Source organism: Marmota marmota, unplaced genomic scaffold (assembly GCF_001458135.2).
Source record: "Marmota marmota marmota unplaced genomic scaffold, marMar, whole genome shotgun sequence".
Classification (NCBI taxonomy): Eukaryota; Metazoa; Chordata; class Mammalia; order Rodentia; family Sciuridae; genus Marmota; species Marmota marmota.
The window spans coordinates 9549822-9573719 of record NW_026000211.1 but is presented as its reverse complement, the minus strand read 5'-3'; the positions used below and the strand labels follow the sequence as shown (position 1 = coordinate 9573719).

Below are 23898 nucleotides of genomic sequence, written 5' to 3'. Positions count from 1 at the left end.
ACATTCTTAACTGAAGCTGTACCAAAGCAAGCCACACACTGGATTTGGCTCATAGTTTCTAGATTGACAACATTGAAAATTGGTGTATCGTACAAGATTACAAAATCAAATGTCTTTCAAAATGTGTTACATGAACTAATGGGTAAGTTGTATATGTCTGCTCTTTAGTTATCACCCTATAATTGAAACTATGCTCATTTGTCTTTTTATATGAGTACATTCTTTGAATTTGTTAGTGTAGATTTACCTCTACTTATAAACTAGAATTTTAACTAGCTAAAATGATAAATGTTGACCCTAACACTTATATATATGTTTCGTAGAATAGTAAAAGTACATCATATGAGAGCTGGTATTTATTGTGAAGTTACTATATGTCAGGTATCATATGTATAGACCTTTTATGTACTGAATTGTAATCCCTTAAATTCATGTTAAGCCATAGCCCATGACATGACTAAATTTGGACTTTGAGTCTTCAGGGAGATAACTAAGGTTAAATGAGACCACAGAGGTGGGGCCGTAATCCAAAAGGACTGGTGTCTTTGCAAAATAAAATAAATTTTTATAGTTCAAGTCTCTGGTATTGTTAGCTAAACCTAACTAGACTAAAATAGTACAGTTTAAGTTAATTTCTAAAATAGCCTTATAAGGAAGGTGCTGCTATCCTTACAAAGAAAATCTAGAGGCAGAGAAGGGTTAAGTTAACATACTAATCTTGTTTAGTTAGTAAGTAGCAGAGTTGGGATTTGTGCCTGGGTAGTCTGAACGAGGACTTTTGCTATTAACTTAGGCACACAGTATTCCAACTCAGGTGAGGGGTTATGTTGATGATCTCCCCCTCTTAGGACAAAGGGCTGCTTCTTGCTTGATTAAATAGAACCCATGGGTACAGCTAATGTAAAATAGTGGTTCTTAAAATTGCTTTACCACATGACCACCTGAGGCTATCTATAAATCTCACCCACACCAAAAGGAACAAAACAAGGCAGAGTTTGAATGGTCTATTTGAATGGTGGGGCGAGTGTTGGAATCTGCCCAAGGGAAGAAATATGAAACATATTTTATTTTTCTCCTTATGCTTTATGTAATATGTATGCACTTATAAACTACACATGGTGATTTTTATGTAGACATTTTCATATAAACCATCTTTTTTTTTTTTTGCAAAATGTAATGTGTACTAAAGGAAAGATTAATTTTCCAAAATAAACCAGTCTTCCAGAACTTTATAGATGTGAAGGGGAGAGAGCAGACGTATCCATGTGAGCCACTCTTTATTTTGGCAGTCCTTTCTTACCCTATTCTTTCTCTCCTCTGTTGCTCCTGATCTCTGGACTTTGAATCCAGCTTTGGCTAATCCTCAGTGGTGTTATATGAGAGAAATACTCAGGCTCAGACTTTGAGATTAATCCTCAACTGAATGAAATTGTAACTGATTACACAGTTGAAGATTGAGGCACTGATGGGAAACTGTGGCTAACACAGGTAGGGAATTGCCATTAAAGAATCCCTACGTTGTCACGGTCTGCAGTTTGATAATTACATGGTCTGCAGTTTAATAATTAAAAATGTACCCTATGTGGTCTTGAATGGGCTCATCTGAAGGTTCTGAATGAGCATTGCTTTAGCAGGGTGCCTCAGGAGGGCATGAAAAGGATCTCACAGAGCAACCCAGCCATCTTTGGACCCGTGTTAGGGAAAACGATATTTATTTCATTGACTCTTCAAGGGGCCTGTAACTTATTTATTTATTTATTTATTTTATATTTATTTATTTATTTAGTTCTCGACAGACACAACATCTTTTGTTGGTATGTGGTGCTGAGGATCGAACCCGGGCCACACGCATGCCAGGCGAGCGCACTACCGCTTGAGCCACATCCCCAGCCCCGCAGGGGCCTGTAATTTAAATGAAATGTATCTAAGCAGACATTTTTTAATTCCTTTTGTATAAAATATGCACTAAATACCTATTATAAATATTTAGCTAGGGCCCAGTGAAACCTGAAACATAGATATGAGACTTAATCCTTTATTAGAAAGGGAAATTTGGGGAAAAACGTTTACCTAAGCTTTACAAACTAAGTATGTTTTTCTCCCCCACCCTTACAGCGTAAGGTTTATATTGAAAGTGTTACATCTATGGCTAGTGTACTTTGCTTGATGCTAAAATAATAGAACTGTGTAATTCTGTATGGGTAGGCGGAGGCCAGAGTATCTTGAGTTATTGTGCTATTGATAATATCAACAATGACAGCTAACATATTTTCCTTCAACTACCAGTATTTATACAGTGCCAAAAAATACGTTGAGCACTTTTATAGCTACTTAGGGCAAACCTGTGAATCAGCTTTCTGCCTTCACAGAGCTTATGTTCTCCAGATGGGGAGTGGGCAGTCAGCAACAGCATGGCAAGTTAAGTAAATCATGCTGTATCAGAAGTTTGGGAGGAAGATTCCAGACCTCTAAAGTGGCTCGTGGCAGGGCTTGGAGTTCTGAGGGAAAATAAAGTGGCTGGTCCAGGGTTGGAGTGCTGTGAGCAGGTGTGAACAGCAGAAGAGGAGGGGGGGGGATGGGAAGGAAAAGGTGAGCAGGACAGATGGGTGGGGCAAATGTAGGGTGAGAAATGGTATGGGATCAGATCTGATTTACATGTCATGGGAAGGAAGCTATCCATGAGGATCTCCCAAAAAGTGATATAATGTAACTTAGCCTTTAACAAGAACATCTCAGCTGCTTTGTGAGGAAGAGAACAGGAACAGTGGGCAAAAGAGGAGAGGGCTCAGGGGGCTTCACTGTGGTCCAGGTGGATTGGCAGTTCAGACCTCAGTGATAGCATGGAGATGGTAAGGCGTGGTCAATTAGAAATGTAACTGGAGACAAGGCTTTTCTCCAATGAAAGGAAAAAAGACGTGTAAGTTAGTTTTGCCTCAAGTTGTACTATGATAATGTTAGAAACAGGATCTCTTTATCTGTACCAGAAACTTCAGATATTTGGGACAGGACAGAAAAGCTTGGATGAGGCCCTGTTGAAGAAGATACATCCAATGGTGTTTTATAGGCAGAAAAACCAGATCATGAAATCCAGTTAGTGGTTTGCAGCCTGCATTGACAAAATAATAATGAAGAAAAGAAAAAGGAGCCAAAGAGAAATAGAATATACAAATATCTGAGAACATCACACATAGTAGGAAAATACATACTTGTATTTGCATATATTTAAATATATAGGTGAAGAAATAATATTTGCATATGTGTAGATCTGGAAGAATGAATTATGGATTATGTGAATTCTACAATGGATTATGCTAAAAAAATTGAAAGCACCTGACTAGCCTGTCTCCCAGAATACCATTTTGGATGATCCAATAATTTTGTTACATTAAAAGGAAAATGTGATTTTTTTTTCTGGTAAAAATCACCCTTCAATTATTTTAGTAAATAATCCTTCACCCCCATATTAATTCTCACCTAGAGAACTATATAGGCATGGAAACTTTTGGGTGGTGCTTTATTATTTTGAAAATTGCAAAGATGATATGATTTCTTTGCATCTCTAAAGAGTGAGCTTAAAAAGGCAAGGTAAGAGGTAACACTTTATTTTGCTTTTTTTTTTTTTAGGAAAATAAAGTTGCCTACTTGAAACTTGACCAAGGTATTGTACTGGTGAATATGGGCCTGGAGTCTCTAGTCAGGCTTCTGAGTTCATTTCCATTTAACAACCACTTAATTCAAAATGCTTTTCGAGAATGGAAAATAGTTTGCTGTGTTTGGCCTTGAAGAGGAAGTGACACAATCTGAACTGGAAAGGTCAGTGGGAAGTTATGGAACCCTCGGGCCTGTCGCCTTAATGCCAAGGATGCTATGAGGTCACTGAAGGGTTCTGAGCTGGGAAAAAACTGAGAAATCTGTTTTGTAACAGTCCCTCTCCTGAAATAACAGATTAAATATTTATATCCTTGCTTTTCTTTACTAAACTTTTTTGTAGGTGACCTCCTATTTCCTGGAAGAGCAGAGTAGCTACATTGCTTTCCACACTTGAACTGGGATAGCTGTATCAGAAATACAAAGTTGGTCTTTTTTTTCTATTTTCTTCAAAAATAGGCTTTGAAACTCTACCCCTCCCCAAATCAATACTTTTTTTTTTTTTGTAGTACTGGGGATTGAATCCAGGTATACTCTACCACTGAGCTACACCCCAACCTTTTTTTTTTTTTAATTTTGGGACAGAATCTTGCTAAGTTACCCAGGCTGACTTTGAATTTGTGATCCTCCTGACTCAGTCTTCTGAGTAGCTGGGATTACAAACATGTGCTATCACATGTGGCTCCAAATCAATACTTTAAAAAAAGTTTATTTTTTTAGTTGTTGATGAACATTTATTTTATTTATTTGTATGTGGTGCTGAGAATCAAACCCAGTGCCTCACGCATGCCAGGCAAGCACGTTACCACTGAGCCACGACCTCAGCCCCCAAATCAATACTTTTGAAAGATAAAACAATTTTCTTTTTTGAAAGACGTTTTAGTTGAAAGTAGGTAAGATTTTTGCAACCTGAATGAAGCAACACATAAATGTTATTTTAATACTTTAATGAAAGAAGGAGTTAGAAGCTCCTAATAAGTGGTATTTCAGCTGAAAGAAAGTATTATGAAAGTGAAGACCTGTATTTCTGGAAGAGGAGAGGAAAAGAGAGTAATAGTGGGAATGGGATGGTTGTAGGGCTGAGTATGGTTAAGCATGGTAGGAGGTTGACCACATGCAAATTACTGGAGCTCCTATGAAGGATCAAGAACAGCTGCTCTGCAGCTCCAGAAAGTCAAGGTGAAGTCTTCAGATCAGCTAAATTGACTGAGCACCACAGTTTAGTAGTACTGGGGAAGGCTTGTTGTCTGGTTTCATGACTATTTGGAAGGGCTGTCGATTGGCAAGACAATTACCTGTTCTATGTAACTGTGGATCAACAGAGCAAAGAATTTACCATTGGCACATCACTATCTGGACTTGTTCTTTCAGTAGGTGAGCCTTCTGATACAGACTATGTAATCCTTGATGGGTTTGTGGTAATGTGGAAGTAAGCATCTTCCCCCACAGCTGCTGAATGATGGGTGGGTCAGGGGACAGTGATGGAAACTCAGCACCATCCCATACAGCTATAACTGTGCTACCTTTTGTCTACAGGGTTGAAGAGTAGGAATACAGGAGAGGAGAGTAATGGGAGTCAGCTTAAGTGGTAATGGAGGCCTGAACTGAGGCAGTGGGAACATTGCAAAGACAACATTTCAGAAAATACGTGCATACATGCCATTTAGTCTAGTAGTCAATTTCCTGAATTTTATCTTTTTTTTTTTAAATTTCTTTTAGTTGTAGTTGGGCACAATACCTATATTTTATTTATCTTTATGTGGTGCTGAAGATGAACCCAGGGCCTTGCTAGGCGTGTGTTCTACAACTGAGCCACAACCCCAGCCCCCTGAATTTTACCTTGAAGATTTGAAAACCTTGGATATTTTCCCAGCTATTAGTGTAATATAAAATGTTTTTTTCATTAGCATGGTAATTGCAAAAAATTTAGTCTATGAAAAACGTAACTAAAAAAATAAACATATGCCTTCTGAATCATATGATATATGCAAAATCCTAATAGAAAGTATTTTGCTTTCGTAGCTGTTCAGTATTATCTGTGTCATAACTACCTGTTCCCACCCCTCCCTCAGACCCATTAGAGAAGATAATTATGAGTTGACTAGATACAGGGAAGAGTCAAATTAAGCATTGATGTAACTAGTTAGAACCACACTAATTCCTTCCCACTCAGCAATTGATTCTCTGATAGGCTCTTTATTATGGTGGTTGGACAAGTTTTAGAAATGCAGTCATAATTAATTGCTGGGAGCCTAGGTAACTACTTAGCTTAAAAGATCAACGATGTCCTTCATCACTCTTCCTTTCTTCTTTTCTTCTATCTTTTCTGTCTTGGGAATCTGGCATTATTAATACAACCAGCCTAATGTTGGTTGTTTTTTCAGATTCAAGGTTTTATTTCTGAAAAATCCCACAAGGCCCAGAGTTGGCACAAATGGGACACTTCATATGGTATGAAGGACCTGCAGGGCTTCGCTATAGAACATCAATGTACTATTTCTGATCACTTGCAATAGTTCTGTTACATTCAGAATGACTGCCTTAATTGTATAAATATGTAGAAAGTTCTTACAGGTATTTTCTAGTGTAAGAATCGGAGAAAGCATAAGAAAAGCTCCTAGTGTGTGTGTGTGTGTGTGTGTGTGAGAGAGAGAGAGAGAGAGAGAGAGAGAGAGAGAGAGAGAGAATCTACATAATAAGTTATTTCTTTTTAAATGATAATTTTAAACACATCTGAGGCCTTTAAATCACATTTTATCTAAGCAGACTTATATACAAAAGCACTCTGAGGCCCATCAACAAAACTGACAAGACTTGAGTTTGTGTCAATAAGAACTACATACAAAATTATTTTCCAGGACTGAGAATGAATGCATGTTGATCTCATTCATGTTCCCTACCAGATCCTGCTTGCTGAAAAATTTCCATTAGTAGGTCAGTAGGTTGAGCATAGGGGAATATTTCCATGAGACTTAAGAATACAGAAGAAGTTAGCTTATATTAGCATAATGTTTCACTATAATTTTTTTTGTGTAGTTGAATCTAATAGTTCCATCAAAAGTATGCAACATATATGGTTTTTATTCACTTAATAGCAAGTATAATGAAGCATTTAAAATGGCTAAATGCATTATAACAGAAAGTGGTAAAATAAATTATGGTGCATCAGCTTAGTTGAATATTAAGCAATTATTAAATGGCAATTATGAAGTGATACAAAAACATAGAAGGCTGAAATACCAGAAAAGCTGAATACATATAATGTAGTATTATGATTACAAGTATTAAAATTATGAAAATGTTTTTATAGAAAAATAGAAGCCATTTTATTCAATGAGATGGCAGGGAAGCTGTTGAATATTTTCTTTAAAAAGTTTCATTTGTATTCTTCCTGATATCATGCATTGAGGCTAGAGCATCACTTATGTGAGTACTTCTGACAAAAATGCATGATTTAACTCTAGTCATGAGGAAAGATTAGACACACCCATGATGAGGGCCCTTCTACAAAACACTTCAAAATATCAAAGCTGTGACCAAAATCTTGGCCTATGTTCACTTACAACAAACCATTCAAGTAGGTAATAATTCAATACATGATCAGAATTTTTATTTTTTATAGTAAAAATCCAATTTCCAAATGCAATATATAAATCATGACAGTATAAAGAGAAAAATTTAAATTTAAAGAGTATTTTATTTACTGTTTTAATTTGAAAACGTTTGTTTAAAACTTAATTTAAAATTTTTATTACAGTTTTTTTTTTGCCTTCATGATATTTTATAGTAAAAATTTCTTGAGGTGAATTAAGTTGCTCTGTGGTTATCATGTTTGTTAGAAAATTTAATAATCTTTAAGTCTCTGCCAATATTTCTGAAAAAGATAGAATTACAATAGTATGACAATGGCAAGTAATTGGCCAGACTATTTCTTTTTTCTTGACTTACTGACACTAAATTTATAATGTATTAAGCTTACAAAGGCAACAAGGGATCTTTTTCTCTCTTTCTTACTAAAACAACCAGAATTTTTCATTTTTGTATTACTGGATAGAAAAATATCATTTGTAGTTGAGCAGAAACTAAAAGAAAGCAAAGAAAAGACAGCAGCAACAATAGTAACAAAAACAAAGTACATTATTATTACACTACATTATTATTACAATTATATATGGAGGGCAAAGAGAATAAGATTCGTTCTACTGTTATTCTTCCTGGTTTGAAATTTTCTGTATATATATTCTGTAATTCTTTATTCTGCCATATACTAAAGAATGTTATTTGTCATTTTAATTTTGCATATGACACCTGAAGTTTAAATTATTTCAATTAAATCTAATGGGTTAGAATTAGATTTTAATAAAGATGCAACTTCATTATGATGACTATAGTTTCACTTGAACCGTAACCAAAAAAAAAAAAAAGAAAAAAACATTCCACCCTAGCACCTTACTCAAAAGATTGTTTAATGTTTTGTATTGTTTTAGATTAGCTATAATAGCAGAAAAGAAAGCTTCACAGCCCAGAGTGTGATGATCGTCACAGCTGTGATTGTTCCTCCAGTTGTAATGACAGGCTTAATTTAAAACTGCACCCTCTTCTCACTTGCATCATCTTGAGACCAAGCACTCAGAATTGCTATTTGGATTTAGGAATTGGCCATGGTATGGAGTGAAGATAATTTCATCTCTGCAGGAATTCAGATTCTGATTTAGGCCTCGCTGTGTTCTAATCAACGAAACTAATGAACTCCGCACACTGTAAATTCAGGAAGCTCTGGATTTTCTCAGAACCAGAGTCAATTATTTTAAGTGGTAATCAAATTGCCTTGTCATTGCTCATACTTGATCATCAGAAAATCATGTCTATTCACGTCCATATTAAAAAAAAAAAGTTCATCTCATGTGTATGCCTGTCACTTGCCTGCTAAATGTGAAGGAGAGCCATAAAATTAAGTCACCTTGACTTCCTTCAACACAAAAGTACAAAACTTTTCCGGATCCTCCTTTTCACTGACATGTTTTTACAGCTAAATTTGCATTTTTACAGGTGACATTAAAGTTAATTATTGTAGTTTATTACTATAAGTGGATATACTTAATTCTGTATTTTAAAACATAAAAATTATTACTTGATTCCATACTCGGGAACTTTTGACTGTTTTAGTCAGTAGTTATTTATTAAGACACTATTTCACCCAGCACAGTGGTACATGTCTGTAATCTCAGGAGCTTGGGAGGCTGAGGCAGGAGGGTTGCAAGTTCAAAGCCAAGCCTGAGCAACTTAGTGAAGGCCTTAAGCAACTTAATGAGACCCTGTCTCAAATAAAAATAATTTAAAAATGCTGAAGATTTGGCTCAGTAGTTGAGTATCCCTGGGTTCAATCCCTGTTGTCAATCAAACAAACAAACAAATAAACAAAATCCCACTATTTTGTGCCAGGCACTGTGCCAGATATTAAAAGACAGAAAATGTGAAAGTAAAAAACTAAAGATTGAAGAGAAAATAAGAATAACTTAGTTTTCAAGATGCCTATTAAATTGATTTACCTTGTTCTATAGAGTTACAAGTATGAAAATTATATATGTACATATATATATACACACATACATGTATATATCTTGATTTTAATAGTTAGCACTTGGAAATCAAGTATTAAAACTTTCCCCACGCTCTTAATAGATACAAGTCACTCTGTGAGATGGTTGACACTCTACAAGGTAAAAGTGATCTTTCTCTAACCATGGATTAAAGATCTTTCTCTAACCATGGATTAAAGTCGTGGATTTATATCTATACATTTTTGAGAAGCACTAGAATTATTTTGATGGAGGTAAATAGAAGAGGAAATTGTGGAATGATTGGAAATAGAATAAGGGTCTAGCAAACTTCAAGGTAGAAAGCAAGACTTTTGCATTACTATTTTGAAAGGGATTTTTTTTAAGCAAAACAGACATATATTACTGCTCTTTTAGTTTTCACCTTCCAGATTGAATACTAGCAACTGTGAAAGGTAGTTATTGGTAAATTAGTGAATATTCAGCAATAAAACAATAGTAAAAGAGTGGATACCATAAAACATGCATTATTTTATGAAGTCAATAAAAGTTATATGAAAGAACTGCCCATATCACAACAAACTCAATAACAAATGAAAATTGTTCAGTCTGGATCAATTAATAACTGAAGCAAAGAATAAGAAACAAACAAAGTCATTGAATAATAGCTAAGCAAAATAGAATGGCTTCACCTTCAAAGAATTAAGAAAGATCATGGGAAAATAAAAAACCTCAGAAGATTTTTCAAATATTTAAAATGTTTTAATTTTCTCCATTGTGAAAGATAAAAGTATCTTTAATACCATAAAAGCTATGGTTACTAAAGTTGTTCATGTTTTAGATCCATTCCCTTTAATTTCAAGAATAAAAAGAGAACACCTACTACCATGTCTTCTTTCCAATATTTATTCAACAAATTTTTGTTAATATGTGCTAAGTACTCTGTTTGGTCCTAGGAATGCAGTTGTGAAGAAAACAAAGATATCCTGGCCTCACAATTTAAATTCTAAAAGAAGCAGATAGTAGGTAAAATTATTATATAAATTGTACTATATTTGTAAGTATTGAGTGCTATGTAAAGAAGAAAACAAAGATGAGGATAGAGAGTACTTGGTGAGAGTTAAATTTTAAATAAATAGTTGGATGATAATATTTGAATTAAGACTTAAAAGAGAGTATACTAATGGTTCTGATCAATGCAAAAACTCATTTATTTATTCATTTTTCAAAAAGAATATAGAGAGATGAGGTTAAAAGTGAAGAGATGAAAACCTTGTTAGAAGATGCCCTGTTCGTCTACATGGAAAACTAAAAAAAAAAAAAATCCACGCAAAAAAATTGTTTAGGCCAATAAGAATTCAGCACTTTACCAAGAAGTAAATCAATATAAAAGATCATTGCACCACTTGACATCACTAATAACATATCAATATAAAATAAAAAATTGAATAGTGCTTACATAAATATCTCAGATACATGTTAACATAAAAAGCATAAGACCTTCATAAATACTCATATATGTACATATGATGCACATGTACACTTACACATTTTAAAAACTCCGTTAAAGAACTTTACTGAAGGCCAAAACAAGTGGTAAGCATCACAACTGTATGCTTGTTCTCTCCAATTTATGTAGAATTGACTATTCAATATTTCCAATTAAAATTTCTAACTAGAATTTACTGGGATACATGAAAAACTGAATCTACAGCACATAGTGAAAAGCGCATGTCCGGGAGGGCTCATTCTACTGTACAAAGATACATGACAAAAGTATATTAACTAAAAGATTATGCCAGTAGCATGGGAAAAGATAAAGAGACCAACTAAATAGAAAAGCCTGTTCAGCAGATGCTTTTTTATATAGGAATTTGTAATTAGTTTAGCTAGCATCAAAAATCAATGACAAAGGATCCAATATTTGTTACATGATGTTAAGCAAATTGATTCACTATGTGGAGAAAATAACTTTTATCTCTATAGCACAAACATCATGCTAAAAATAAACTGGTCTATAGATGTAAAAGCAAATCTACAATATTAATGAAAGAAAGGATAGGAAAATGCCCTTGGGATCCTGTGTATGGGATATGGGAAAATTTTATGAAATAATTTAAAAGCACATTTTATTACATAAAAATGATGGATATATTTTAAATAAAAGAAACTGTCAGGAACTGTGAAGAGTTTAAAGATTTTACCCTATTTATTATATGTTAATATGTTGGTGTGCCACAGTTTCATGGAGGCTATAAAAAGTCATGAGACTCTTGGGTCAAAGACAAAAGATTTTGTTATGCATGGCACAGCAGGCAGCAGGAGTTTCATGTTTGTACTCATTCTCCCATGCCCACTAAGTTCCACTGGAGCAATGCAAGGGGTGCTAGACAGATATTCCACAAACAGTGGGGTTTGCATCATAATCAAGAAAATATCAAGCTTAGGAAAGGCTAATCATTTATAAAAGGCTTCAAGCAATCCTGCCTATCTTTTACCACATAGGGAGACATTATCTTATTATACTGGATATCAAATATACCCTCTACCCCAGAGGAAGTCAGTATCTCTGTCTTACAAGCCTGTTCACTGTATAAATGCTTTTAAAAAGATGATCTAGAAAAACAGCTGTCAGTATCACTGCTTGTAAGAAATGCAAAAATGTGAGAGACCCAGAAGCAATTGCAATTGTCTGACAATAGAACTGACAAAGTACAAACATAGATTGCATACTTAAGAGTTTTGTGTTAGGTTTTTTTAACTTTCAAGGAAAAAATAGGAACTCAATTAAAAAATGGGCAGAAATTATAGTCCACTCATATACGGTAAAACTCAAAATGCAAATAAGTTCATAAAAAGATGCTCTATGAGTAATTAGAGAAATGAGAATTAAAACAAGTTTAAGACTTTAGTTTGTAGTCAACAGTGACAAGCATTATAATTTGATTAATATCCAATGTGAAGAATATGTAGACAGTATCTTCATATTCTAATAGTGTATCTTGAATGACCATTTTGAGAAAAAAATTGACCTCATTGGTGAAAAAATTATGCGTTTTCATTATGACTCAGCAATTCCATTTCTGAAAATAAACCCAAGAACAACTTTGCTAAGATATGTGTGAACATGTTCAACACAGCAATATGTTGGGAGCTATCTATGTACCCATTAAAAGTGGAAATGTTATGCAAATTGTGAAATACCCATATGATAGAATACCATTCAGTAAGCATAAGGAATACACAAAACCTACAAAATATAAAATGAATATAAAATATAAATATGTCAGAAGAAGAGTATTGAGTAAAAATGTAAAAATAATTTATATTTGTGGCATAATAACAGTTACGTCTATTTTTAAATACATATATCTACATAAAATAACCTAATAGTATAGGAAACCATACTCACCTCCCTTTCAGTCATTCTCTATTTTATTTCTCTCTCTCTTTTTTTTCTTACAGCTCTGATCACTCCATTGTTATGGCGAGGTTGCAATAAATCACCAAGTTGATCTTAAAGCAGGAGATGGAAAATTTATTCACCAACTGGTGGTTTGGATCCAGCAGCTGTGTGGGCCAAGGAGCAGGCTGCAAACCTACATCCTTTGACCCCCTCTAGAGGTTAGAGTATACCTTTTATACCATAAGTAAATCATGTCAGTGCATTAATCATAAGTGGCTGTTGTTAGGATTTAAAACCATAAACAAACATCATGAGATCTAAAATCATAAGCAGAAGGGGGAGTGGGTCAAAAGGACCCTAGCTGAGTACAAGTTAAAGAATGGTTACTAACATCTAGACAATCATTCTCTGACAGAGTACATTGTCCAAGAAAAATGGGAACCAAAAAGAGAACAATTTTACATTGTATAAGAATTGCCATTTTGTGTTGCTAAACACGCTATGCTAAGCAACTGTTGATGAGTTCAGAGGTGGGGTGTCCCCAAAGAAGCATTTCTTATATGACATGGAGTCTCAGGGTAAAACGGAGTTTGTTTGGTCATTGCCCATATAGCCTGGCCCATAACAATATGAACTTAATTATTATTGTTTTTGAAAATCATTAATGTATTTTAATTTATGCATCTTTAGTCCAAACAGATAAGCATCTCAAATTCACAATTATTTTTTCCATGGGGAGTTTTTGTTTGTTCTGATTTTTTAAATTAAATTTATATTTAACAGATACATAAAAATTGTATAGATTATTGGGTAACATGATGTTTCATTACATAATAAAGTATTTAAATTTTGTTAAATATATTGATCTCAAATATTCAAAACATTAACATAATGTTATTTACAAACTTTTTAATTATTATTATTATTTATGTTTTCTCTCTCTCTACCACTAGAGGGAAGTCACTAAGGCCATGCCATCTTTTCCCTAGTGGATATCAGCTCCTATGATAGTGTCTAGAACATGATATGAACTGTCACATTATTTTTAATGAATTGCATATTTAAAGGATACTGTGATTCATAAATAAATGAATGGATACAAAATGTCTTCTGTAATATGATCATCTTCAGGTGTTCATCGTTTGTGAAGTTAAGTCAAGTCACCTAACCTCATTCACCATAATTTTGTTTTTGCCTCATTTGATTATACAGGATTCTTGGCTCCCTGAAAATTTTACTCAAGTACTTCTGGACATCCTATAAACTGGTATCCCTATCTTTCTTGTTCTTCTAACATGGCCATCCTTCTTGATGTCTTTTGCTCATGAAGCTGCCTAGAAAATGGCCAAGACCAATGTCACTCCCAAGTACTCATGTGAGATGCTGAAGCCCATCCTAGGTATGGTGGTAGATGAGTCTGTGGCACAACTCATCCTTAAAATTCCAATAAATGTGGTTTTTCTTCTATCAAGTTGACACATACCTTGCACCCCAACTCTATATATTACTTTGTGACCCCAGGCTACATTGAGGAGTCCTTTCTGCAAACAAAGCCTGGGTACATGATGTATCCTTTCCCTGTTTAATTGAATAGACAAGCAAACAGAGATATAACTTCACCTTCTTCAATCTTCTTTAATCAAACAGCAAACCTTGTTTGTTACCTTTTAATTTTTCTAAAGACTTAGAAATTTCATCATCCAATGAGTTTTCCAAATACCTGAACTCTGAATTTTACGTATTCCAACTTTTCATGATATATTCACATCTTAAAAGGAGGAAAGAACTTCAAAGACAGGGTACCCAACCCTGTAAATAAAAATGTGTTGAGAAGAAGCCACTAGATTTGGCATCCTGTAATTCATTTGTAACATTAGAGAGAGAGAAGGAGAGGGCATCATCTTAAAAAATCCCAAAGCATTTGAGATGTTCTGTAGAAGTACTGGGTTCCCTGAAACATTTGGCAACAAACAAGCATTTCTTACCAAGACATTGAGAAATACAGAACTATTATTTTACTATTTAGTTTTGTTTATTTAGAGATGAAGACATGCTCCTGCAGCCAAGGCAAAACTTGGAATCTTTTGATTTCTGGTCTCTAGGCTAGGTTTATTTTTCTATGTAAAGAAAGAGCCAGTAGTACTTCCCCTCCAACAATCTGTGGGTTTCCCCAATGTCCTAACTAAAATTATCTCCTTTTATAATACAGGCTCTCACAGCCCAGGCTGTGGCAAACAGTTCCTGAAAGTATAATACCACTGTCACTTTTGTCTTCTCAATTACTGCATTGCCGTCTAAGCAAATGAAAACGTTCTGGAATGAAGATTCAGTAAACTGCTCTTTGGCTCCATAAGGGAATGGTTCAGAAAGAATCTCATAAAGGCATTTTTTTTTTTTGCTAAGAGAATTGAATGTTATTTTCTCTCCTTGTGATTCATTCTTAATGGTAAAAATTTTATTTTTAGAAGGTATCTTGGAGGTTTTCATTATTTTGTAATAACACACAAAAATCCACCCATTATTTCAAGTCACAAGTCAGAGTATATGGTATGTATTTCATCCTTGGAGAGAAACCTGTTGTCTTACATTGGTTTGCTATGACAGTACCATACGCTTGGTGGCTTAAGCAACAAATTGTTTATGACAGTTCTGGAGCCTGGAAGTCTGAGATCATGGTGCCAAATGTGTTTGAACTCTTGGTGAAATACTGTCTCCTTTGCTTTTAGTAAGTGCACTAATCCTATACCAAGGGCCCCACTCTCAGGTTATAATCTCTCCCTAATACCTCCCCAGAGACCTCACCTCCAAATACCACTACATTAAGGGTTAGGATTGTAACTTAGGAATTTGAGCAGGATGCACACATTCTATCCACAGTACCTGTAGTCAGTTTCTACAAGGGAATAGAGCTTGTCTCTATAGCAAAAGAGGATTTTCTCATTGTCTCACAGCTCTGGAGAACCGTTTCCTCAGAGAAGAAATTTTCCCTTCATATGTGAGCAAGTGTCCAATAGTGACAGTTTTTAAAAGGAATAATAGACTCCTTCTAGAAATAGCAAGTTCCATGTGATCAGAGGTATTTAAGCCCAGGGTGGGTAGCTGTGGAAAATCTTTGAAAGCACCCAAAGGGCCCAGGTTCCTATCTGCATTTCTGAAAGTTCATTTTTGGGTTACAGCTGAACATATCTTTAATCACTATATGTCATTCTCAGGACTTAAGGGGCAACAATTTGGACTTACAATTCAGCTCAAGCAGACCACTTTGGAGAAGGGCAAATATGTTTTACTTGGCTCCAAAGGAGTCAGGGACAGAACTAGGATGAACAATATGATCAATGAAACTGACTCAGTAATGCAAAAACCGAGGCTAGCATTGCAGGGTGGGAAACTTTTGCAATCTTGCAAGTTCCCTGCATATAAAAACAAATGTGGAATCAGCAAACCAAAAGATGCTTTGTCATTTCTTTGTGAGAGATTTGTTGACATCATTTTTCCTTGTTTGAATTGCTGTCCCACCCACCCTATCTCTTTAATCTATGGAAATTTAGCTTTCTTGTTCCACATTAAAAAGAATCTTGCCCTTGAAATAATTCCCTGACTTATAAAAAAATAACTCTCTGATTCATGCTTCCCATGTTTCTCATCTTTCTGTGTAGCACTTAGTAGGTACTTCTCTTATAGCCGTTAGCTTGTTCTCCTACCTGTTGCTTTTATTCTGGAAATGTCTTCTTTTACTTACCAGAAAATAAATTTTTGAGAACAGAGATCATGTCTAATAGATTTTTATGTTCCTTAAAATGTCTAATACTGTGCTTTATAGCTAGTAAATCTCAGCAGATAGATATTAAATGATGGATGAATGACTAGAACATTCTGAATAGAGGAAAAGGGCAATGTTGCCTCCCTGCTGTAGGATTTTTTCCCCTTTTCTTACTCATTTTTTTCTCTTTTACTTCATATGTTTGGCCTGAACAAGATGCAGTTCTTACCTGTCAGATATGGAAGGTGATGTGTGAGTGGGATTAGAAAGAGGAAAAATACCAAGTCAAGTTCCTTATAGTGAGAGACATCAGGATGAAGAAAGGTTACCTTTGGAAAGGTAAAGTGTATAAACAACATGGTGTGTGAGAAAGGCAGGGTGATTTCAACCAACTTAACTACAAAGTAAAGAGTTTTAAAGTACTAATGACTCTTTTCCACATTTCCCTTTGGGCTCCATCTACAAGGAAAATATTCCTATATATTCTACAGTAATATATCTTATTTTTTAATATGTGCACTAACTGTCAGCCAGCTAGAAGCTGAAGTGGAGACATTGTACAGCTACCTTGGCACGATGTTCTTAATATATGTTCAGAGGGTTAATACCCAGTAAAGCAAAGAAGGTGATAGCCAGATATAACAGTCATGATCCTCAGGGTGGAAAATAGAGTTGCCAGGAAAGCCAAAATATAATTTCTCCTATGGCTTTTCTTTCCAGGAAGTACTTCTGAAAAACACCTTTCTAGCACAATAATCATTGAGTCCAATTATATATTTTTAGATACCACTAACAGCTCTTTTTTTTTTCATTTCCAGAAAATTCTGTACAGCTGGAAAGAACAGCAATGAAGAACAGGAACTGGTGTATTTGTGCTCAACTCCTACTGGGCATGTTTCATTTAATTTCCTCCGTTTTTATGACACTTTCCTGTGCTGCTACTCCAGACATTCAATAAAACACCTCACCATATAGAAATCATAAGTGAAAGAAAATCTAAAGTCTGACTGACGTTCTGAGTGTCTGATCACCAAGTGACCCAGAAAGGCAATTAGGAACAAATGTTCAGGACCCCAACAACCACTTCTCTGGAGTCACCTCTTGGTTTCTATGTGTAGGCTCTCCTACCTTTTTGTTCCTCTAATAGTTTTCCATTCTTTCCCATGTGCACTTGCCTTCTGTATCCTACCCACCTCCTTCATGTCAGAAGAAAGAACACAGTGGGGCATATCTTTGATTCAGTTTTTCATTCTTCAGCCACCTCTCTACAATTAGTTTTTCTAGTGCACAAACGAAAGTTCATTGCTTTCAGTCTTTTTATTTTTTAAAAAGACAAGAGGCCAGGCACAGTAGCACATGTCTGTAATCCCAGTGGATCAGGAGGCTGAGACAGGAGGATCAAGAGTTCAAAGCCAGCCTCAGCAACTTAGTGAGGCTTCAAGCAAGTCAGTGAGACCCCATCTCTAAATAAAATACAAAAAAGGGCTGGGGATGTGGCTCAGTGTTAAAGTGCCCTTGAGTTTAATCCCTGGTACCAAAAAAATATATTTTAAAAAAAGACAAGAACTAGTTATGAACATTATTTAGAGCAGGATCATAGAGTAATGGAGACAGGAAGGAATAATAATATAAGATGTGCAGGTCAAGAATTAAATAGGTACTGAAGGCTAGGTATCATAGAGTTTCAAGAAGAGGTGGAATTATCTGGCTGCCTGGGAGAACAATAAAAAAAAGACTTGAAGTAAATAAAAAATACTAAGTTTCTGGGAACTGATTTATCTAAGAAGCCACTGGTTTTTGCTTATTTACAATATTTTAATGAGTCTCAGACTGTTAACTAGAAAGGGAAAAATTCCCTGTCGTATCACTGTTGAGAGGTGTGGTAAATAAATCTCTTGGTTTAAAACAGAATCCTCCCTTTATTCCCCTACTTCTTCCCTTCTTCCTTCTCTCCTTTTCTTCTCTCCATACCTTCTTTTCTTTCTAATTTAATAAAAAAGCCACTGGGTGAGGGTGTGAACAGTCTCATCCAGGCAGTGGTGGGTGCAGCAGCCTGGAGAGAGCCTTCAGGACCTTGGTTAGGCAAGAACTATGGGCAGGGGCATTGGCAGCAGCTTGGTGATGATTATTAGAGCAGTAGAAAGTTGGAGAAGATGTCTGACAGGGATAGAGGGTGATGAGGGAAGAGTATGAGATTTTGAATATTGGTAGGGTGAGGAGGTATCCACAAGAAGGAATGACAGGAATAGTTACTCAGAACAAGTTTGAGAGTGACCAAGCAGGTTGAAGACTTGAAAGTATCAATGTGAACTCACAGTTGTTTTTTTTTTGTTGTTGTTGTTTGTTTGTTTTTATAGAGATAGCTAGCTAAAAGTTAGTATAATTATATATTTCCTAGTTCTTTCCTTTGAGACAGTCTGGGAGCAGTGATATCTCAAATGTAATGAGCACATATTCACTCAGATTTTGGTGTCTAAATACCATTTTCCACTAAAAGGAATCATACCTTCTTGGAGAAATTACTGATTCCTCGGCTGGGTAAAAGAAAGTACGGATGAGCCAGAACATCTTTTTGTAGAGGTAAACAATAAAATGCTCCAAAAATTATGGATCTATGTTAAGAAAACTCACAAGCCAGTTTGAAGAGTCTCTCATTAACCAAATCTGGTTCCATTTAATAAGGAATGATAATAACACATTCCAACTTGTTGAATAAAAAAGGACTCCATGAGACCATACCTGAATATATGAATAAGAAAAGGTAGAAGATTTTCCAAATCCATATATATACACACAGAGAAATGCCAATTAATAAGTACAAGAGGAATACTTTTACAACCATCATAGTAATAAAGAATTCAGCAAGTCCTTAATGCAAGCAAAACATATGAATGAAAGTTAGACAATGCCCCAAATATTTACATAATATTTATATAATCAAATTACCTTTTTGGCACAAAATACTTATAAAGTACAAAAATAAAAAAGTATCTATACAATGAAGAAAGCTGGAAACTTTTTATGAAGTACTTTTGGCTAATATAAGCCTTATAGGACAAACTGAGTTTCTTTACAACTTGATGGAATGCAATAATATCACAGTGTCACTGCTCTTGATATTTCTGCTCAAAATACTTGAGTCCAATCATGATGAAAAATCAACAAAACTAAATTGAAAGACACACTACAAACAACTGACCTGTAATTTTCACAAGTGTCAAGGTTACACACATGTCAAATATAAAAGGAATGAATCCAACTTGAAGGAGACTAAACAACTAAATATAATTAGGTCCTTTCTATAAAGGATTTTACTGGAAAATATGGGGAAATGTGAATAAAGTCTGTGTATGAGATAATAGTAACCTATACACTTAACTTTTTGATTTTTGATGGTTATTTTATATGAAACATTTTACTTCTTTGTAATAAACTTATACTAACATTTCCAGGAGACAATGGTACTTAAATTGGCAACTTAATTTAAAATGATTTTTAAAAAGAAAAAAAAGTTCTTGAATTATTCTTTTGAATTTTCACAATTTTAAAGGTATTCTAAGATAAAATGTAGATACACAAAGTGCAGACAAAACTGAAGAAATCTGAATAAGATCTGTGTATTGTTTTAATGTCTTATCCAGGATGTGGTATTCTACTATAACATTTTACCAAAAGTTCCCATTAAGGGAAATTATTTACAGGGTATGAGAAAATTTATGTTTTATTCTATATTCTTTGTGCATCTACAAGTATCTGAAAAAAGTGTATTTATAAAGAAAAGTAAAATACAAGTTAAAATTGAAGGACTAGTATTTATTAACACTAACTTCTCATGGAATCATTGTAATGGCTCTATGGCATTGGTATTATTTTTGATATTATTATATTCAGTAGATAGATTAAGAAAAGAAAGTGAGAGAGTTTAAGTAATACACATAAGTTTTGACTGCTAGTAAGTAGAAGAGATGGAATTGCATTAAAAGACTGTTTAATTTTCCAAATAGAAAAATATTGTAAAATAAATAACCTAGAAGAAAGATTTTAAAGACATTCAATACTATTACTTGTAGAAATTAATAAATGCATTTTTGTCAAGGTAAGTAGATCTAATTTTTTTTTAAAAAAGCTAGAAGTCATAAAATATAACAATAAGTAGAGGATAGGAAAGGCAGCAGAATACAACAGACACTAGTATGGCAGTATGTAAAAATGTGGATGTATAACCGATGTGACTCTGCAATCTGTATACGGGGTAAAAATGGGAGTTCATAACCCACTTGAATCAAATGTATGAAATATGATATATCAAGAGCTATGTAATGTTTTGAAAATAATATAAAATAAAATATAACAATAATAATAAATTATTTGTTCATGCCATTAGGGTAAAGAATTTTGATACTAAGCTTCAATAAAACCCAAATTTCAATATAAACCTGAAAATAGTGTTACAATTTCTCAAGAGATTCTCAACTTCTAAAAGTGTACAAGTCATGTCTTTGGTATTTTCTTGGCAGAAACTGGAATTTTATAAACCAGTTAACAATAAATATGAAAACACAGAGAAGACTATCTGAATATAAGAATAGAAAAAATATATGGAAATCTATCTATCTCCTATTTAGCTAATTAGTGTATATATATATATATATATATATATATATATATATATATATACTAAAAGCTAATTAGTATATATACTAATTAGCTAAGTAGGTATATATACTATATATATACTAATTAGCTAAGTAGGAGATAAATTTCTATGTACATGCATATATTATACACAGTATACAGTATATAATCAGTATATACATATACACAAATATACATATATGCATATACTGATTACCTAAGTAGGAGATACTGTTAGACATATTGAACATGCTTTCTAAGAGAATATAGACTCTTCTGTAAGAAACTAGGACCTCACCAGGCAAACAAAATTTTTGCCGCTTATCTATTCTCTGAAAAAAAAAAGGGACCTCTGTTTTTAACACAGGATCTCCAGATAACAGCTCCCTAAAAACATTAAGTATTGAAAGAAACAATGTAACATATAAATATAGAATTGCTGTAAAGGGTAAAAATAGTTCATGTCCATGTATGAAAGCAAATACTATTTGACAATGATAATCAGGGTTTTTAAAACATAAATTCAAGAGATTAGGTTTCTTTTCTTGTCATAATGAATATTTCTGATCTCTTTATCTCTGGTCCCAGTGAAGAGAAAAAAGAAGATGATGACATCTGAATATATCCAGGAACAATTCAAGAATTTAATCAACTTTCTTGACCCAATCTCATATGGAACTTAGAATATCATTCACCAAAATATGCATCCAAGATAAAGGATCATAATCAATAACAAGTGAAGTAGTAGTGAATATTGGTGGGCTTACTTTGCTTGTCTAAATTTGTCAACTGGCTAAGAACTGGACAGAGTTGAATGCAGGATTGCTTTTCAGAACAGGTCATATTCTTGTTAACTTGTTAACAGTATAGAACAGCTCCAAACTTCAAAAAGTATTATTTTAAAAAAATACTTATACAGAAGTTACAATAGAATTTCAGATAACACACTCTATTTTTTTTTAAATGAAGATATAAACAGATCTTACTAAAAATCTAAAAAGTTTGGAGGTATTTACACTGACATTTTGAAAGAATATTTTTATATATTGTGGAGACTACAAGTAAAAAATTTTTATTTTATGTTTTAAAAATTACAGTTCAAATATACATATTTTTCCACTGACTATTTGAAGGTAACTGGGCTATATCTTCATATTAACATGTGGATTTCCTATAAGCATGACTAACTGAGAGATTTGAATGAATGTTCATTTTCTATTCTTTTAAAATGCAAAGAGTGCTTAAAAGAAGTATATTTCATTGTCTACTAGAATTACTACCTAGTTCACTTAAATAATGTGCATTTAAATGAATAATATATAATTTAGAGCAGAAGTTTTTTTTTCTTTAGAGTTAAGTGTGATTAAAGACATTTCACCTAATTTGCAATTATTATTCATGCTGGTTTTCTCCATTCTTGAGTAAAACTAGCTCATTCCAAATCTTTATTGGGTCATCGATGGTTTTATGGTACTAGTCACTGGCTACTCATCTGAGAATTAAAATCCCTTTTTGAAATATCAAAAATTTTATAGCCCTTTTCTCTCTCTTCTGTAGCCTTCCACTTTTCTTTATTATTCTTCTAATAAGAGAGACATAATTAATTTCTTTTTTGAAACTCTCAGTACAAAGTCATAACTTACTTTCCAAGTTCTAAGTTTTCCTTCTGCTTTATCTTGTTCCTTATGTTCCAAGAAAATTATACAGCTGAACAGAAATAATAGTGAGGAAATGATAATCTTTTACAAATTTCATATAAATGTTATTTGCACAAGTATTTAAAGTTTTTCTGTCACTGCTCTCCCCAATCAGATATTGCACAAATTGTTTTTTTCCTACTGACCTCATTTAAGTCAAAAACTGTCTTAGTAAATTGGAATCTAATAAGGAACTATGAAAACTTTATGACAGATTCTCTTGAATTTTTGCATTCCAGAGAAGGTGAAGGTAAGGTACATAAAAGCAAAAAAAAAGTAGAGATGCGACTAGGCTAGTCAATATCTATCATTGTGCAAAGATTAAAAGTAATTGTTGGACTAGCCAATGTTGACTGTATTTCACCTTCCCACAAATCCAACCTCAGGGACAGTCTGGAAATGCAAAGGTGATATAGAATGGTCATTGTACAAAAGCCCATTTCAGCCCTGCATTTGGACAGTACCAGGTCTTCAGAAAACAATGAAAAAATTCAAAATATCTGAAATGATACTTTTTACTCCCTTTTTTAAAAAATGCTTTTTGTCTATTGGAGAATTTAGAAAGTCGGTACTAAGAAGAAGCAAGGGCCAGGGTGCCTTAGTTCTGATTTAAGCTTATCAGAAAGGACAAGTTCTAAGTTTCTTGAGTCTTCCATAGTTAAACAATTTAACTAACACTTAGTGATCAAACAGGATTTGGAGGAAGAAGTGCAATTAGGAACAAATAGTTGTATTTATTTCCCCCCAGCTGGCAGGGCTGGTGAGATGAGCTGGGTTCAAAGGAGCTGATTGCAGCAATAAACAGTAAATGGCGAAGACACCATGCAAAAAATGAATATGAGTTTCTAAGAACGAGGGCAGGATGGCTCTGTGATGGTAAGGGTCAACCCCACACTGGACAGTGCTGTAAAGAGGGCAAGAGAGAGTGCACACATTTGATAGAATATTCCACCCAAATAAGGCAAGGGATAGGTGGAGTCTTGCTTTGTGATGTCTTGTAGTCAGCAGATTGATTGACATCTTGGCAAGTCACACCCATTTCAGGTGCTGTGTGGGATCACAGGCAGAGCAAGAGGAAAGGCACAGTCCAATTAGCGTGTAGCACCAGACCAGCCCCCTCATATCGCTCAAATGCTCATAGCTCACACACACAGCCCATGCATGGCTGGAGGTATTTGTTTGTGAGAATCCTGC

General features: G+C 34.2%; 1 long non-coding RNA gene across 1 annotated transcript; it reads left to right on the top strand.

The window, feature by feature from the left end:
* The first annotated feature begins 1382 nt into the window (after window positions 1–1382).
* Window positions 1383–14327, top strand: LOC125612858. The gene is made up of 4 exons (XR_007343332.1): window positions 1383–1488; window positions 3625–3813; window positions 12672–12830; window positions 13825–14327. It is a non-coding gene; the product is annotated as an uncharacterized LOC125612858 (long non-coding RNA).
* Window positions 14328–23898: the final 9571 nt, after the last annotated feature.